Here is an 18,805-nt window from a genome sequence, read left to right as displayed (position 1 = left end):
AAAAAACATTTAATTTCTGCTTTGGTGCATACTTTTCACACCACATTTGTGTATCTTTATGGTATGAAAGAGAAACATCTGAATCGCTTGTTCTATATGAATTTTTTTTTTCAAAAATACTTTCTTGCACTTGAACTTGTCGGATGTAGTAATTTTACCACAATCTTACCTGGCTCCAACCCTTAATAGTTATGATCAGAAGTGATTGAATTTTGCTGGAGAAAATGGGTTGCCTTCTTGTGAAGGTAATGATTGCTAGAATTTTTTTAATTATTGGATCGGAACCAGCTATTCTTATGAATAAAGTTTAGGATACATTTGCAACAACTTTTTTATTCACAGTCAAAGCTTTCCCTCACTCTTGAGAAGCCTGTAAGTTTTATGGTTTGTAAAATTCTTTAAAGGATCTTTTTCCCATATATATCATTAACTAGTGGAGCAGAATTAATGCTCAATTTCATGAATCCTTCACAATAAGGGAAAGAATAGAGAAGAAAAATGAGATAGAGACCAGGTACAATAACCTAAGCAGTTGGGTTGATGGAATTACTATTTTGCAAAGTCAACTGAAAATTGTGTTCCTGCCCTATTCTCCACAAATAATTTGAATAATATTGTGGCGAGTGGCCTTAACAGCTTCCAATGAGAAGTGATGTATTCAGGTTAATTTGTTCCACATTTACACAATTCCTTTTGAAAAATGTGAAGAAGAAAATGTTTTGGCTGCACTTTGTATCTTGTAGCTTGTGTTATATATGTCAGCTACACTATTCTAGTTAGCATTTGGTTCCCACGGTTTGGAATTTACAAAAATGTGATTGTTTCCTAAAAATAAGCCCTAGTCTGTCCAGACGAAGCTTGTAAAACTGCTATGCATCGTGTCAGAAAATGCACTTATAAGTGCTGATGGTACTCAGCAGGTAAATAACATAACCATATTATCGACCTGTAAAGTGTTTTTATTCATTTACTTGGTTCAACTGTATCCATCGAAGTTGGGACTAGAAATATTAAGTAGACAGAAATTACCTTGGTGTTTGTATCCCAAGTTAAACAGCTGTCAGTTAATGCTGGAAAATTTGATAAATGTATGAGCTTTTGAAAGATTTGCCAGCTTAATAGAGTAGTTATGGATAGATTTTGAAATAATGCAGGAAAGATTTGATGCATCATATAGCTAATATGATCAAGAATTAAAAAGATCTATTTGAACTGCAAGTTTCCCTTGTACTGAAAAATTGCCATGCAGGGAACAAAAATCTTTGCATTTTATATTATCCATTTAAGGACTTAAATGGAAAAATAGTCTTCTCGAATTCAGTATGCATCTCTTAAGGTGTTCTTGGGCTCTTGATTATGCATGTAAATCATCTATATGCACGAAGGAGTGTAGAATACACGAATCTTAATTTAAAAAGTAAACGCGTTCAAAGGGAATGGCTATTAGTGTAGGATCAAGGTGCCATTTACTTTAATGTGCCAGATGATAATACACAGAGAATTGGTTACCAATTACCATTGAATTTCTTCAAGTTCGAACACTTAAATTTAAGTGAAACAAAGTACTGTTACGAGGCTCCTTCAGTATTTTGTTGATTTAGGATGAATTATATCCAACAAACTTCTGAGTTAAATTAATATTGATGATTTAGAATGTGTTTAAAGTGTACAATTTTAAGTGTGACACCATTGACTCCAAATTACTCCAGATTTTTCAAACATTAAATCAATTCAATACATTTAATTACAAAGTAGGAAAACTGCATTTCATTATTAAAAAAACCTGTTGTTACTGGGTTTTGGTAATTGTATACATTTCAACAAACGATAAATGTTTATTTATCCAAGGTTCATGGCAAATTTTAATGAGAAAATAGCATTTCTATTCATCAATACTTGAGGTTAGTACTTCAGGTACTTTTCATGTTTTGCTGCCTTGATGTGATGAAGAATGCTTCCACTTTGCTTCTAAATATATACTGCACATTGAATGTGAATTAAAGTAAATGTTGTACTAACGAGAAAGTTTTTGTTCTAACAATGAGTAAATGGCAGCCGATCAGACCAAGCAGTTCGTGCATGGTTAGATTTAAAAGTAGGCAACTGTAGAAATGTTTTGAAGCCTTCCCCAAAATGTAAACTTTGCATCTGTGCTGTGTTGATATCCTGATGGATTTGAGTGTTTGTTTACCACTATAGCTACAATTATTATTAATGTTTCTGGGACTGCAAAAAAAACTAGTTTTTGTGGGTCCCAATGTAGAGTTGTGATGGACGACTTCAACAGTTTTGATCTGAGATAATATAAGCTATAATAAATCCACAAAAATATTTTTGTGCCACTGAGCTAGACAGCTTCTCCAAAATTTGAGGAGCGATGGATGTCAACATTAATTGGAGAGGTTGCAGGATGATCAAGTCGATCTAAAGGAGATCATTACCCTGCTGTAATAAATCTCTTTTGTGATTTAATCTGAATTCTGGGTTTATCAAAAGAGTGGCACATGATCTGTCTCTATGCATATGATAAAAGATATGATTTTACAGGGATTTGGAAAGGTCGTCCATCACAAAAAATTGATTAGATAAGATGCTTACACTAAGATGGATCTGTGTATTAGGCTACAATAAAACGTTAGTTTAACATCAATTACTTCTGTGATTATAGAGACACAAAAGTGGTCAGTGTATGATGTACCTAATATTTGTATTTCATAAATGAAAAGAATGGGCTCGCTGTGAAAATTTGCAATCACACTTGATCCTCCATCAATGGAGACAATCAAAATTATACCAGATCTTGGCTATTACTGATTTGGTTAGTTTTCTGCAGTGTTACACTGGATGAAATTTTAAATAAAAAATGAAGTTCAAAATATTATGCAAGACATCATTGCTTGCACTTAGGCAAGATAAATTATTGTAAGCTTTATATTTTATGGCTTGCCAGTTGATTAATGGCAACAAACCTTGGGTGTAAATCACCTTTTGGTTTAAAAGGAAACCATGTTTATGATGCCATGTCCAATAGTACTCACATTATAGGATACTGTAAGCTATTAACAATTCTGCCCAGAAGACTGGAGACCCACATTAAAAAATTATTAGGATGTCAACATGTCAATGTATAATTTAAAGTGAAGGGTTTTTTTTTAAAAACTCACTTCTGAAGAATTTGAATTCTTTAATATTTGAGCCTGAAGTTTAACAAATATAAAATTTATTGGTAGAAGTCTCAAAATATCTAGTGTGTGATTTTATGAAGCACAATTAAAACCAAAGTAAAACTTCTAGTGTGCAGATGTGTTAGGCTACTGTAGTTTCTGAGGTTATTCGGTGCTACTGGCATTTGACAGGGCTGAAATTGGAATTCAATGCTAGGTCTGTTAAGTTACTTGCTCCTTCAGTGACTAACAGAAGCTTCTTCTTGCATTAATATGCTTTGGGTTCCTGTGTCTCTTATAATCTGACTTTTAAAGCTTACAATTAAAAGATGGCGTTGGTGAAAAGAATTTAATATCAAGGGAGCAGATGATTTAAAAAAATCTAAATGCCAAGCAGGTGTTTTGATGTTAAACTATTAGCAGGCCTTAACAGTGCGCTTGCATTTTTATTGTTGGGAGAGTGTCTTGTTACTGGTCACTGAAGTTATGGGACATGTATTTGTTGATAGGGACACTGCAGCTTAAATTAGCCTACATTCCCTGGTTAACTTGACCTGAGGGTTAATTTAAGTTATTATTTAATTGTTCCTATTTGGAATTCTAACAATATTTGCACATAATTCAATTAAAGAATTGGTATTCAGTAAAAAGGGAACACTTTATTTGTTGATAACTGTACCGTAATTTGCTACAACTTGTGATGTGATTTTAAACACCAGATTGTTAGCAAAATGACTTACCTCAAATCATAAATTGAAAAAAACAATGGATTTTTACACAATTGCTTGTTCAATTTTTCAAGCTAATTTCTTCATATAATTGAAGAGTCAATTCAGGAATTTATTTGTTTGACTTGAAAGTGTGCCAAATTTATAATTTTCATACTAACTTTAACCACTTTAGTTTGTTTATGGATGGGGGGTGTAATGTCTTTAAATTTAAAAAAAATATTTGCACAAAACTACTGTAACTTCAGTTAAACTGGTTTTGCGTGTGACTGAAGCTTTTTGCATTTCTTGTATTTATTACATGGCAAAAATATAATTAATCCAATAAAGTGTATAAAATAAGTATTAGTTTTTCCATTTATTTTTGTATTTGTTGATGCATTTTTACCTGTAGTTGTGACGTTTTGCTATTTTACATGTAATTTCAAGCAATTGCTTTTCAATTCAACTTTTAATAAAGTTTAAGTTTCACCTGAAATGAAAAGATGTGTCAATTGACTTGCTTTGTTCTGACCTGTGGTACCTCTGTTTCTGTACTTTTCTGGGTGAGGTATTTCCCAGTTTAAATATATTTACATTTCTATTTGTCTGGGTTTTATTCTGGTGTTTGCTTCTTCTAAAATCATAACCCTATGGTATAACCTTGATTCTGGGAGAATTAAATGATGGAAGTGCGATTGGTTGTGAAGGAGGTCAGAAGGCTTTTGAATGCAACAGGCAAACACTTTTTCAAGTTGAAAATAAGGGGCCTGTACATCGACAAAAGTGTGAATAGGAGAAATTATTTTGATTTAAAATTAGTGAAAGAAATGCAATTGGTGTTTGAAGCTCAAAGTGAAGTTTGTGAGTTTCTAGAACCTCAAGGGTTTTAATCACTGGATTACTCCCAGCACCACTTTTTTCTAAGGAAGGTAGGAATAGGTGGGTAGGACAGGTGAAAGTAGATGAGGAGTTGGTGCAGCAGGTTCATATTCTTAAACCCTTGGGATTAATTTTGGGACAGAGGTAACCGTGTAAGAAAGATTGCAACTGAATTGGAAGAAAACCAATATCCTGGCAGAGAGGTTTTCTAGAGCTACTTGGGAGGGTTTAAGCTAGTCCAGTCGGGAGTTGGGACCTAATCTGATAGTGTGGATGATGAGGAAGTTGAGGCAACCATTAGAACTTAAGGCAAGCAAGTCTAGTAGATGGAAGCAGGATGGAATAAGGAACAAAAAAGAATCAGCTGAAGGAATTCAGTGGGTTGAACACCATCAATGAGAGAAGGGGAATGAATTTTGGGCCAGAACCCTTCATGAGAACTGGATGCAGAGGGGAGAGAGCCTGTACAATGGGGACAGGATGGGAGAGGTTGGACAAAATTAGCTGGAGATAGAGGATGATGCCAATACCATCCTTTAGAAATTGGTGAAAAGATCCTTGATTACATAAAATTATTATTGCTAAGTTTACAGATGATGCTGTGGAGTTACAGAATTATATTCATTTATTGACATAGTGAGCAAAGAAATGGATGATGGAATTTAATCTTGAAAGGTGTGTGATGAAAAGTTTTGGGAAGATTAAAGTAAGGCGAGAACATACAATGGTATGAACCTAGGGGACAGAACACTCGCAATCTTTTTTTTTTGTATTACAGTCGTGGAGCTTCCTGAGCTCTTAGGCCCGCTTCTAGAGTTTTTGCTGGCATCTCTGAATGAACAAAGGTGGCCCTTAGATCCTTCGCATCTCTCATCTTAAACCTATGCCATCTAGTTCAAGGGTCCTCTACCCTGGGGAAAACAACTAAGCATTTACTTTATCCATGCCTCATGATGTGTGTATCTCCATTAAAGGTCACACCTCAACTTCCTACATTTCAGGGAATCAAGAACCAGCTCATCTAACCTCCATAACTCAAGCCCTGGTTACATTCTGCTGAATATCTTCTGCGTCCTTTATAATTTATTGATGGTCTTCCTGTATCTTGGCAACCAGAACTGCTTTCTTTTTTAAATGTGGTCTCACCAATGACTTGTACAGCAATGTCTTAACACAAAGTTCCAATTTTTGTACTCAATACCCTGCCCAATGAAGGTTAGCATATCAAACACCCTGAAAACCTGAGTCACCAGTTACAGGGACCTGTACTCTTGGGTCTCCCCTACAACATTCCTTGGTCCTGCTATTTACCGTGCAAGTGTTGCCTAGTTTGTCTAAGCAAAGCGCAACGTCTCACACTTGTCAGTGTTAAGTTCCCTTTGCCATTCTGTGGCCTACCTTAAATGATCCAGATCCCATTGCACACTTGGATAGACTTCCTTACTGACAGTTATACCATCAATTTTGGGTCTGCAAATTTACTATGTTAGCTACACTTCATAAATGTTAAATTCTGTGCAGAGTATAAGAAATGCCTGCCATCATATTAATTTATCACCAACAACAAGGATCCCAGCACACCTCCGGTAATTGGCCAAAACTCAGAGAAGCAACCTTCCACTACTGCCTTTTGCCTTCTTCCTCCAAGCCAAGTTTGAATCTAATTGGCCAGCTCTCCTTACATCCCATGTGATCTAACCTTTGCACGTGCAACTTTGTTAAAATCCAAATAAATGGTGTCTACTCCCCTGCCCACATCCTTCCAGTTGGTCACCAAAAAAAAATCAAATTAATGAGATGTGATTTTCCATGAGCAAAGCTATGTTTACTATCTCTAAACACTCGTTGCCAGGGCAAATGCATGTAGGTCCCATCGCTCAGAATTCCCTGCAATAACTTTCATGCTCTTGACGTTAAGCTTACTATCTTGCTGTTTCTGGGCTTGTCCTTTGTTTACATTGAGCATTGTGTCAGGCATTAGACAATTTAAATGCAGTTCATGAATGCATATATAACTAGTACTTAGAAGGTTTGGCTATACCTGAACAAAGAATCTGGAGGGACTTGATGGGACAGACAATGTTTAGACAGAACCCTTTATCAAGACTAAGGAAGGATGATAGTGGGTATAAGAGGGGGGAGAAGGATGTGAAGGCCGAAGAGGTGATGTATTGGACAGCAGGTGGGAGAGGTGGAGAGGGGGGGTGGTGGAAGAAGAGGGGTTAGTGAGGAATATAAGAATGATGGTGGTAAAGATGAGATGGAACCAGATGGAGGTAGGGATTCACAGTTTTACAGGCCCAGAGGACCACAAAACCCAGCAGCTCAGAAATTCACCAAGACAAATGGGTTACTTAAACAAAAGTTGCTTTTAATTATCGTTAAACATGAAAACAGGATCAAACTCTAACTTATTACTATTAACTTAACCCCCTTCTGATTCTAAGTGCATGTGTGTGTAAGTTCAGAAAAGTTATTTGATTCACAGTCCATTCTGACTTCTCACTCCTCCATGTTCATTGGTTGCAGGCAATTCTTATACTGTGCACAGAATTTAACATTTATGAAGTTCACCAGGCTTTGGTGCTTGAAAGGTAAATGGTTACCGCTCAGGAAGGTTCTTGTCAGTTTTCAGAGAGAGAGAGATTTGTTGCTCGTTGGACGCAAACTGATTCCTTCCAATCAGCCATGTCGGTGTCTTGCCGAAGAAAATTGCCCCATCAGGGTTTTCTAGATGATAACCTCTTTCTCTCAGGTCACCACAGAGTTCCTTTTTGTTTCCCTTATTTCAAGTGAAACATACAACCAGTCATCTCCTCTTATATAGACCACAAGGGCTTTGACCAGGCTGAACTAAACTCACAACCCATCTTCAAAATGGGGTTTTTTCACAAGCTTGCCAGCTTTTCATTTTCCAGTCCCAGTTGTTACTGTAAAACTGTAGAACTCAATTTTTCTCTCTCTGAGAAAAGCCTGCTTGACCAACCACATTACCTTCCCAGAACAGCAAACTGCACTCAGACAGACTGCAGCACTGGACCTAATCTTCGAGTCTGTTCATCAAAACAATAATCCATTACTCCACAGCACACCCAATTAACACCTACCTGTAAAGTTTCTATAGGCATTTTTTAAAGTTTTTTTCTTGCAAAGGCACTCAGAGCCTGGACTGTCCAGCATTTTAAATGAGATGTCTTTTGAAGTGTTTTTGTATCTGTTTGTGACCTAACTAAAACCCCCACAATTTATCTATATACAATATAATTTAATCTGTCACAACAGGCTCTGAACTCTCATCCATATCAGGCATCTGATGTGGGCTCTGCCTCAAGGATGCAGCCAATGTCATAAAGGACCCCTGTCATCCTAGTCACAACCTCATCTCACTGCTACCTTTGGCCAGAACTTACAGAAGACTGAAAACCAGCTCCACTAGCTGCTTCAAGAAGAGGTTCCCCCCCCCCCCCCCAATAGCTATCAATCCCTCTAGGTACACTTATCAGACTGTTCCAACAGCACAGAATATAGGACATGCACGGTAAATGGTATTGCACGGAGGAGTGTGGTAGAGCAGATGGATCTGGGAATACAAGTAAATTACTCTCTGAAAGTGGAGTCACAGGTAGATAGGCTTGTAAGAGGTTTTGGCATGTTGGCCTGCATAAATTTTGGTCATTTGACTACAGGAAAGATGAATAAGATTGAAAGGGGACAGTGAAGATTAATTACGATGTTGCCAGGATTTCCGGAACTGAGCAAAGGTTAAACAGGTTAGGACTTCATTTCCTGGAGCGTAGAAGAATGAAGGGAGATTTGAGGGGTATAGACAGAGTAAATGCAAGTTGGCTTTTTCCATTGAGGAATAGGTGAGATACAAACCAGAGGACATAGGTTAAGGGTTAAAGTGGAAAATTTTGGGGCGAACTTCACACAGAGAGTCGTGGGAATGTGGAACTTCACACACAGATACAAACACTTCAAAACAGATCTCATTTAAAATGCCAGAGCTCTGCTCAAGCCAGACAGCCAAGGCTCCAAGTGCCTTTGCAAAAACTGAAGAATGCTTATAGAGACTCTATAAGGAGGTGTTAATTGGACATGCTGTGGAATAATGGATTATTGTTTTGGAATGCAACAAATGAACGGACTCGAAAAGTAGACATAGACTAGAAGGGCCGATTTGTTTTTTGAGCTGTAATGTTCTACAGAAAGGACTACACCATTGCAAGAAACTTTTTTTGAATATGAATATCATCCATCTTGTGTATGTAGTGTTTTTAATTAGTTTACTATTAGTTATTATTTAGGCTGCAGCAAATGAGAATTTCAGTGTGTATGTACATTGTACAATGTATATGACAATAATTTCAATGTCATTGTCTGAAATTAGAAAAATCTGTTTGTGCTGTTAGGTTTAAAGCCATCCAGAAGGAATAGGATGTGTTGATCCTTAAATTTATGTTGAGCTTCACCCGGACAATGGATGAGGTCAAGGTCAGGCAATGATGTGGGGAATTAAAATGGTTGTCAACCATAAGTTCTAGCTTGGAGCGAAAGATAGATTGCAGGTACATAGAATGTTATTACCTCGAAGGAAAATCAAATAGAAAAAGTGCAGCTACTGAAATTGCAACAGAACATGCTGGAAACATTTTTTTAACTGATCCCGTGAACACAAATCAAAAGATGTAACCTTCCCGTGCACCAATTAGATTTTACTTGGTATTGTAAAGCATTGTTCCAAACGGTAGCATTTGTTGTTTCTTATTTCTCTTGTCACCAACTTTCCTTCAGGTCTTGGAAATGTGTCTTAATTATTGGTTTGTCAATTACTGGCATAGTACATGGCATCCATTGGAGCGCTTTCATCCCTAACGTCGAAGTACTCGAGATGGCAGAGGTCGACAGCATCGAGTCCACGCTGCTGAAGATCCAGCTGCGCTGGATGGGTCACGTCTCCAGAATGGAGGACCATCGCCTCCCCAAGATTGTGTTATATGGCGAGCTCTCCACTGGCCACCGTGACAGAGGTGCACCAAAGAAAAGGTACAAGGACTGCCTAAAGAAATCTCTCGGTGCCTGCCACATTGACCACCGCCAGTGGGCTGATAACGCCTCAAACCGTGCATCTTGGCACCTCACAGTTTGGCGGGCAGCAACCTCCTTTGAAGAAGACCGCAGAGCCCACCTCACTGACAAAAGGCAAAGGAGGAAAAACCCAACACCCAACCCCAACCCACCAATTTTCCCCTGCAACCGCTGCAACCGTGTCAGCCGTCCCGCATCGGACTTGTCAGCCACAAACGAGCCTGCAGCTGACGTGGACTTTTTACCCCCTCCATAAATCTTCGTCCGCGAAGCCAAGCCAAAGAAAGACATGGCAGCAGCAACCTTATCAGAAAAAAATTGATGCATTTAAAGAAGTTTATTTGACGCTATTTTCTCAAGGGCAATAAAAATGTTGTGCTTTGCCAGCAATGCAGAATTAGAATTACGAGAAAATGCGAAGTGGAACTTGCCTTTAACAGTGTTAAATCTTTGAACTAATGCCCTGAACACAAGTCAAAAAAATCTAACCTGGTCATATACCAAGTAGATTTTTTTTATTTGATCTGTAAGATGGTCTACTTGTTCCAAACAGCAGTGCAGTAGCTTTGGGCCAGATATAATAAATACCGGTGATAACACAAGTTCTTATTTGATGGGAATGTAGAACTGCATTCTAATCCTAAAACATAATTGTAACTCACTGGATTTTAAATTTTATTCACAACACAGTAGAAGGTGATTCCAGCCATTTACACTCATGCTGCTCAATTACACCCAAATTAACCTCTCCCCCACCCCCCACCCCCCATACGTTTTAGAGGTGGGAGGAAACTGGAGCACCCGGAGAAAACCAATACTGGCACAATGCAGACTGTACTGGATTCAACCACTTTAAGCTTAACATTGCTTCATTCCATGAGCAATCTGAAAAGTCAACTCTTAATATGCATCCAGCAGTAAAAACTTGAAGACCAAGACCATAATTACAGAGTAGTGTTACAATTTGTACAAGGGCAACTACAATCCATTCAGGACCTGATGGCTGCATCTCAGAAACTACCTTTGAGCCCATTGAAGTGTGATTTTTGCACTCTTGAACCTTCTCGATGGAATGCTGTGTCCAGGATGGGGTGGTACAGGAAGTGTTGATGGAGGGCAGGGAAATTTGTGGAATCCTCGGAGTCGCATTCATCATCTTCCATAGTGTTTTCCAGTCTTCGGCACAGCAGCTCCTGTGGATGCTGGGGTTAAGTGCAATGCACAAAAGTGCCAGAGAATCTCAGCAGGCCACACCGTATGCATTGGAAGTAAAAGGTAACCAATGTTTTGGGCTTGAGGCTTTCACTGGAAACAAGAATTAAACACACCTGAATAAAATGGTGGAGGAAGGAGGAGAAGAGCAGACTTACAAGTAAGAGGTAATAGGTGGATTCAGGTGGGAAAGTAGAAGAGAAAAGCTGAGCAGTGCTAAGAAGGGCAGCTAACAGATAAGAAAGTGGTAGAGAGCTGGAGGAAAGGAGATGAGAAGGAAGAGAGGGTTAATGGAAATTAGAGGTCAATATCAATGCCATATACTTCCAAACCCATCCTGTCTTTGTATCTAATTTTTTAAAAAAATACAATACTACCTGCTTCAACCAGTTATGGTAGCCTCATCCAGCTCTTCATTTCCTCTTAATGAAGCACAGGCCAAAACAATTCACCAGAAGGTTTGTGAACAGAGATTCTGGAATCCATGCAGGGCCCAGGGACCACCTCAGATGGACAACTTAGTCGAAATGGAGACATTGGACCATGCTATGATTCCAGTGCTTTAAGTCGATTGGGGAAATATGGAGGTGCTTACAAGTTACTTAATTGCTGAGATTTAGAAGAACAAGAGGGGATCTGAAATAAACAAAATTATGAAAGGCATAGATAAGATAGAGGTAGGTAAGTCGATTCCATTGGTGGGGGAAGACTAGAACTAGGGGACATAAGCCACTTTCAAGTGGAATAGCTGGGAGGATGCAGCTGTGTGCAAAGTGTCATTCAGGTGGCAGCGCTGAAGGCGCTGTTCTGGCACCTGAAAGGTTCGTAGCAGGGAGAGGTGCCATGGAGCGAGCGCTGGCTCCTGTCGACTATGGCTGTAGTCCCAGGCGCTTTCAGGTGCCTAGGAGGAGCACTCGGAAGCAGAGAATACACCTACCCGAGGAGGGTTGGGTAAGTACTCTGCGGGTCAGGGTTCTCGCATTCAGGTGGCCCCCCCAACAGCCACATTCGGGTATTTTAGGCAGCTTTACGTTGGGGTATTCTGGCCACCTGAAAGTGGCTATAGTCTCAAGATTCAGGGTAGTAGATTTAGGACGAAAATAAGGAGGAATTGCTTTTCCCAGAGGGTGGTGAATCTGTGGAATTCGCTGCCCATTGATGCAGTGGAGACGACCTCAGTCAACATGTCGACATTGGATAGATTTTTACATAGTAGGAGAATTAAGGGATATGGGGAAAAGGCAGGGTGATGGAGATTGAGCTGATCATCGGAACAGCTATGATCTCATTGAATGGCAGAGCGGGCTTGACAGGCCGGATGATCGTCTTCTGCTCCTATTTCTTATGTAAGTTGCATAATAATTTCAAACAAGGACACAATGACCTTGATTAAGCCAAATTCAACTAGTTCAGCATTTCTTCCTGAATTAGCTTGAGGGGAAAAAGATTGTATTTGTCCCTATTTGTTGCCAATTTATTATCCTGGTAATAATAAAACTGTGTCATATTACATGATTCTTTTCCCCTGCTTCAAGGCAGACAGATTCACCACTGGCAGGAATTGCCTAAGCGCCTCTTACAGTCAGTCAAATGTACAGTGAGAGAGAGAGTCCCCCAGAGTCACTGAGTGCCCCCGCAGCCACACAGAATCCATTCCAGACCATTGGCAACCCAGGCTCCAGATGCAAACCTCTGACACTGTCAGTGCCCTCGGCACCTCCTCCCATCTCAGATCCAATACCTGGTACCCCTGCAGCCAGTTTCGAGCCAGTCTCCAGCTGTCCGCAGCCCGGCGTGAGTCTCCCGACAACCGTCTCCACCAGCCCGCATGTGCACAGGCCCCTCAGTTGCAATGCCCCTCCCCCCCTCACTTATCCGCACCCGTGGTCACTGTCCCCACGGGTCAACTCCTCACTTCTCCTCCTCAGGCGGTGCATGATCTTCCCGTCCTCTGGTGCCCTGCTCCAGTCCTCCGCTTCCACAGAACGGGCTGTTCAAAGCCTGTGTGGAGCCTACGGCAGTCGACTGGGTGGTTGGACCCTGAAGGGGTGCTGCATCTCCGCTCCCTCACTCCCCATGCCACCATCTTTATGTTACAATGCAATTGTGCTGTTAATATATTTTGCTGGGCTCTTTCATTCAGTTATACTGTGTGTTAAGATCAAGACGCTGAGATTTGCTTAAACGTCTCATAATTCCAGTCCAAAATTAACGTGAAAGGCTCAGCCCTTGCAATACATGTTAGGGAATTTCCTTGGGGTTTTGACTGCTCTTTTCCCTTCAGTCGTCATTTCAATAGGGACATTTGCACTAGAGGAGTAGAATGATGTGGAGAACAAGCAGGAATTCAGCCTAAGAGCAATTGGTGCAATCATTTGTTATGTAGAGGTACAGAGCCATAGCTCCTCGGAAATGGCAATGCAAATAGATATGATAGTGTCCTTACCTTGTTTGGACAGGCCATTAAGTATAAAGGTAGGGATGAAGATTTCAGCCCGAAATGTTGACCATTCTTCTCCTCTCTCTGAAGCTGCTCCACCAGCGGAGTTCCTCCAGGAGATTGTGTTTAGCTTGGTTAGAAGTAAATAAATCATGTCATGGGGTTTATAAACCATTGGTTCGGCTTCACTTAAAGTACTGTGTGCAATTGAACTTTGAAAGGGTAGAGAAGAGGTTTACCAGGATGTTGCCTGGATTAGACGGGATGAGATCTGGGGAGAGTTTGGACAAATTGGATTGTTTTCTTTGGACAGTCAGAGGCTGAGGGGAAACCTGAAAGATGTTTATAAAATCATTGAGGACAAACAGAATCGTTCTTACAGTGTAAAAGTGGCAAATGCAGGAGGACATGTGTTTTCGGTGAGGGGGAGGTTAAAGTGGATGTGTGGGACAAGCTGCCAGGACTAATAGTGGACGCGTATACAATCCTAGCGTTTAAGGTATTTGTAGAGAATGAAATGCTGGAGGAACTCAGCAGGTCTTGCAGTGTCCTTAGGAAGCAAAGATGTAGTGCCGATGTTTCAGGCGTGGGCCTTTCTTCAGGATACAGCATGAGTAAAGAGCAGGCGGGCACCTTGGGGAGGGAAGAATGGGCAGGGGGAGGAGTACAGACCAACAGATAAAAGGTGGTAATTGGATATGGTTGGGACACAGGAGGCAGGGAAGCTGAGAATTCACTGGAGAAGGGGGTTGTTTAGTGCTCTGTGGAAGCAGGTTTAGGGGAAATGAAACTGAGGGTAAAAAGACAGACAGATAGAGTTAGAGGAAAGGAGTCATAGGGAAAGATTGTGGGGTGGGTGTGGAATGCTAATAGAAACCAGAGAGACTATGTTAATGCTATCTGGTTGGAGGGCGTCCAGATGGAATCTGAGGTGGTCTCAATCTGGTAGTGCATGAGACCATGGACAGACATGTCAGCAAGGGACTAGGTGGCTACTGGAAGATCCTTGTTACTATGATGGACAGAACTATTCGATACGGAGGCTGGTGGGATTGTAGGTGAGGGCAACGGGAATCCTGTCCTTGTTGTGCATGGCATCGGAGGGGGCCAGGGCAGATGTGTGGGTGATGTAGAATATGCAGGTGAGGGCCGAGTTTGTGGTAGAGAGAAAGCCACATTGTTTGAAGGAGGATATCTCCCTTGATCTGGCATGGAAGGCCTCATCCTGAGACCAGATGTGATGGAGATGGAGGAATTGAATGAAATGAATGGAATCCTTACATGGGGACAGGGTGTGAAGAGGTGTAGTTGAGGTAGCTGTGGGAGTCGGTGAGTTGGTAGATGTCAAGAGATTGTCTCCCAATGTAGAGACATCAAGAAAGGGGACAGTGTTGCTAGAGATGGACCACGTGAATTTGAGGTCGGGGTGGAAGTTGGCAGCAAAGTGGATAATGTTGACGAGCACATCATGGGTTCATGAGGCAACACCAAATTAGTTGTTGGTGTAGTGGAGGTGGAGGGAGAGTTGAGGGGCATTGCCTGTGTTGGGTTGCAGCATGGACTACTCCACGTAGCCAAAAAAAAAGATGCTCCTGCTGTGGTCTCCTCTACATTGGAGATACTGAATGCAGGCACTTTGTGGAGCACCTCAGCTCTGTCCCACTGGGATCTCCCAGTGGCCACCATTTCAATTTCCCATCTCATTCCCTGAACGACATGACTGTCAGGATGTCTTAGATAAAATGGTGTTTTTACTTTCTCAGTAAAGGCACTTTTGTGATTCCTGATCCATTAAGGATGACTGTTAATCACAATCTGAAACAGCCACGCAAGGTTCCAGTTTATGTGCAATTAGTGATGGTTATTAATCCCTATCCTCACCGAGGATTCCCATATTCCAGGAAGTAAAAATAACTGGTTGGTTCCATTGAATAGAAAGTAACCAAACATGTTCAGGAGTATGTCCAGCGGCCAATACCTGGCACACATTTCGCACTAGTGTACAAATACAAAACTGTCCGCTCAATAGATGCATATATAAGGGCATAATAAAGTTGGGGTAGGAGTAAGTCTCATAGCTCCTAATTTTGTGATCATTCCAAAAAAAAATACTTTGTCTCAAAATAAGCCCAATGAACTGACCACCGTAATCTTCCAGGATGTCCAATTACAGCGATTCACCACCCTGTGAAAAAAGAAGTTGCTGTGCACCAGAATTATAAATACCCACACCTGCATCTTACCAGGACTGGAGGATTTGTGTTTCACGAGGGTCTCATAGGGACTGGAGGGTTTGAGTTCTACGAGGTTCTCACTGGGACTGGAGGGTTTGAGTTCCATGAGAGTCTCACTGGGACTGGAGAGTTTGGGTATCACGAGGGTCTCACGGGGACTGGAGGATCGGGGTACAGGGTCTCACGGAGATTGGAGGATTTGAGTTTCACGAGGGTCTCACTAGGGCTGAAGAGTTTAAGTTTCACGAAGACCAGAAGGTTTGAGTTTTGTGGCTGGATAGGTTGGGACTTTTTAACTGGAGCATGAGATTCTGAGGGGGTACCTTGCAGAAGTATACAAAATAGTGAAATCTAAAACTGGAGGGTATTGATTGAAGGTAAGGGGAGAGGATTTAAAAGGATCCTGAGGGATAACTTTTTCCACACACTGCATGTGGGACAAGTTGTCAGAAGGAAGTGGTAAAAGTAAGTAAAATTACAACATTTTAAAGATCATGTGAACAGGTGAATGGATAAGAAACAGGCCAGTGGTTCTCAACAATTTTCTTCCCACTCGCATTCCACTTTAAATAATCCCTATGCCATCGGTGCTCTGTGATTAGTAAGGGATTGCTTAAGGTGGCATGTGAGAAGGGAAGGTTGAGAATCACTGCTCTAGACCCAATTACTACTGAAATATCTTGCTTGAGAAAAATTGTCATTGGCCCATTACCTTTGGAGTTCTGAAATAGTGCACTTAACGAGTCAATTAGGTACGATTAAAACAGTGGTTTTCGACTATTTTCTTTCCACCCAGATACCCCCTCACTAATCACAGAGCACTTATGGCAAAGGGAATATTTAAAGTGGTATGTAAATGGAAAGAAAAAGGTTGAGAACCACTAGGCTAGAGGGATGTGCCAAGCGCAGCCAAATGGGACTAGCCCAGGTGGCCAACTTATTTGGCATGGAAAAGTTGGGCTCAAGGATCTCTTTCTGTGCTGTATAACTCTGTGACTCTAACAAAGCCTCTTCATTCAAAATTCTCCCTCTTGTGAAAACAGCTCAATATCTACCCTGTTATGCACCCTCAGGATATTATGTTTCATGAAAGGGCGACAGGGTTAGCATAATGCTGTTACGGCACCAGTGATCCAGGTTCAAATTTGACGCTAAGTTCTCCCTGTGACTGTGTTAGTTTCCTTCCGGTTTCCTCCCACCCTTCAAATGTACTGGGTGCTGTTGGTTAATTGGGCTCGTGGGCCAGAAGAGCCTGTTACAATGCTGTATTCCTCAATTTAAAAAAATAATTAAATCATCCCTTATTCTTCCAAACTCCAAAGAATATAGATAGAACATTTTACAGCACAGTACAGGTCCTTCAGCCCACAATGTTATGTTAACCTATTCCACAACAATATAATTTTCCCTACCTCACACTCATTACCCTCTATTTTACTTAAATCCATGTACCTGTCAAAGAGTCTTTGAATGTGCCTATTGTAACAGCCTCCACAACCGTCCCCGGCAATGCATTTCAGGCCCCCACCCTTCTCTGTGTGAAAAAAAGTACTTCTGACGTCTCCCGTAACCTTATCTCCACCCACCTTAAACAGACAACCTCTAATTTCTTTGGCCCCTTGTGATCTGCCAATTCTCCCCTCTAAGGAATTAGCCTAGTGTATACAGGGGACGGAGAGCGAAATCGCAAGTCAGCTATTAAATAGTCAACAGCCTTCGAATAATTAGAATGTCACATCCGGATGGAATTCGTCCAAGAGTACTTCAGGAAATGAGGGCTCAGGCAACAGCACTGAGGCTGAAATACTTCGCAGTTCATTGAGTACAACGAGAGGATAACTGGAAAATAACAAATGTTGCTGTAGCTTTGTACAAAGGTCAGAAGGGGGATTCTGGAAGTTGTAGAGCTATTCCCTTGACCTTAATAGTGGGAAAGTTATTACAACCCATTCCGAAACAAGTTACTTAAGAGCTTTTTAATGAGACTACAGGCAATATCACTGAGCCAACATCACCTTTTCATAGCTGCGTGCTACTTAACAATTTTATTGCGTGAACGGTATTTAGGTTGCTTTTTATCAGTTAGAAACTGTGGAGCTGTACAGTCCAAGCTTAGGTCCTTCAGCCCATCTCGCCCAAACTGACTACAACCATCCAGTTACACTACATTGCTACCTTAATCCCACTTCTTCTTTTGTTTTCATAGAACCTGGGGAGATTTACAACAGAGGGGAGCACTCAGTCATGGAGTGTGCAGATGCTGTGATTGTAGAGTGCTGGAGAAACTCAGCAGGTCACTCAGCTTCCATGGGAAGCGAAGGGATATAACCAATGTTTTGTGCCTGAGTCCTTTGTCAATCTATGAGTGGGTTAGGGTAACTCAAGTTTATGTTTGGAGATGGTGAGGGGAATTGAAATGGATGGCAACTGGAAGTTCAAGCTTCAAGCCAGATGTTGGGCAAAGTAGTCACGCAATCTGGTTTTGATCTCACTAGGCCCTTTCGAACTGTCATGTAAAATGGGGTTAACTGGGCAATTTGCCTGGTTAGCACCCCAGTTACAAAGCAGTTTGAAAGGGTCCAACCGGGGTCCCTGACCAACCTCAGAGGTAGTCAGGGAACCCAGTTAAACTTACCTAGGTATCGTAGAAAATCTGAACAGGAAAATGGACGACCCGCTTATTCCGGCGATGTCAGCACTTGCGTGCATGAGTCACCGGACAGCCAGCGTCTGAAAATCCAGCGGTACTTCCGGAGAGTGCGTGATATGTCATTGCAGGGCAGGGATCCCCCTTAACTCACCAGGTCAGCGATTTAGTGGGTCGATCCCCCTGCAATTTAAAAAATACCCCAGTAATCGCACTCATATCCCAGGAGGACTACCCTGGTGCTGCAGTTTAAAAGGGGCTATTGATGTAGAGGAGGCCACACCAGGTCACGAAATGCAGTGGAAAGATTAGTTGATGTGCAGGTGAAGCTCTGCTCACCATAAAAGGCAGAGCTTCCCCTGAATAAACTCAGTGTCGAATGTACTCTACTGATCTGCATGCCTTCTTTCCTCCGCAAGTTTCGAGCTACA

This window comes from Narcine bancroftii, chromosome 3 (assembly GCF_036971445.1).
Source record: "Narcine bancroftii isolate sNarBan1 chromosome 3, sNarBan1.hap1, whole genome shotgun sequence".
NCBI lineage: Eukaryota > Metazoa > Chordata > Chondrichthyes > Torpediniformes > Narcinidae > Narcine > Narcine bancroftii.
The sequence above is the reverse complement of the archived record's forward strand: the minus strand, read 5'-3'. Positions refer to the sequence as shown.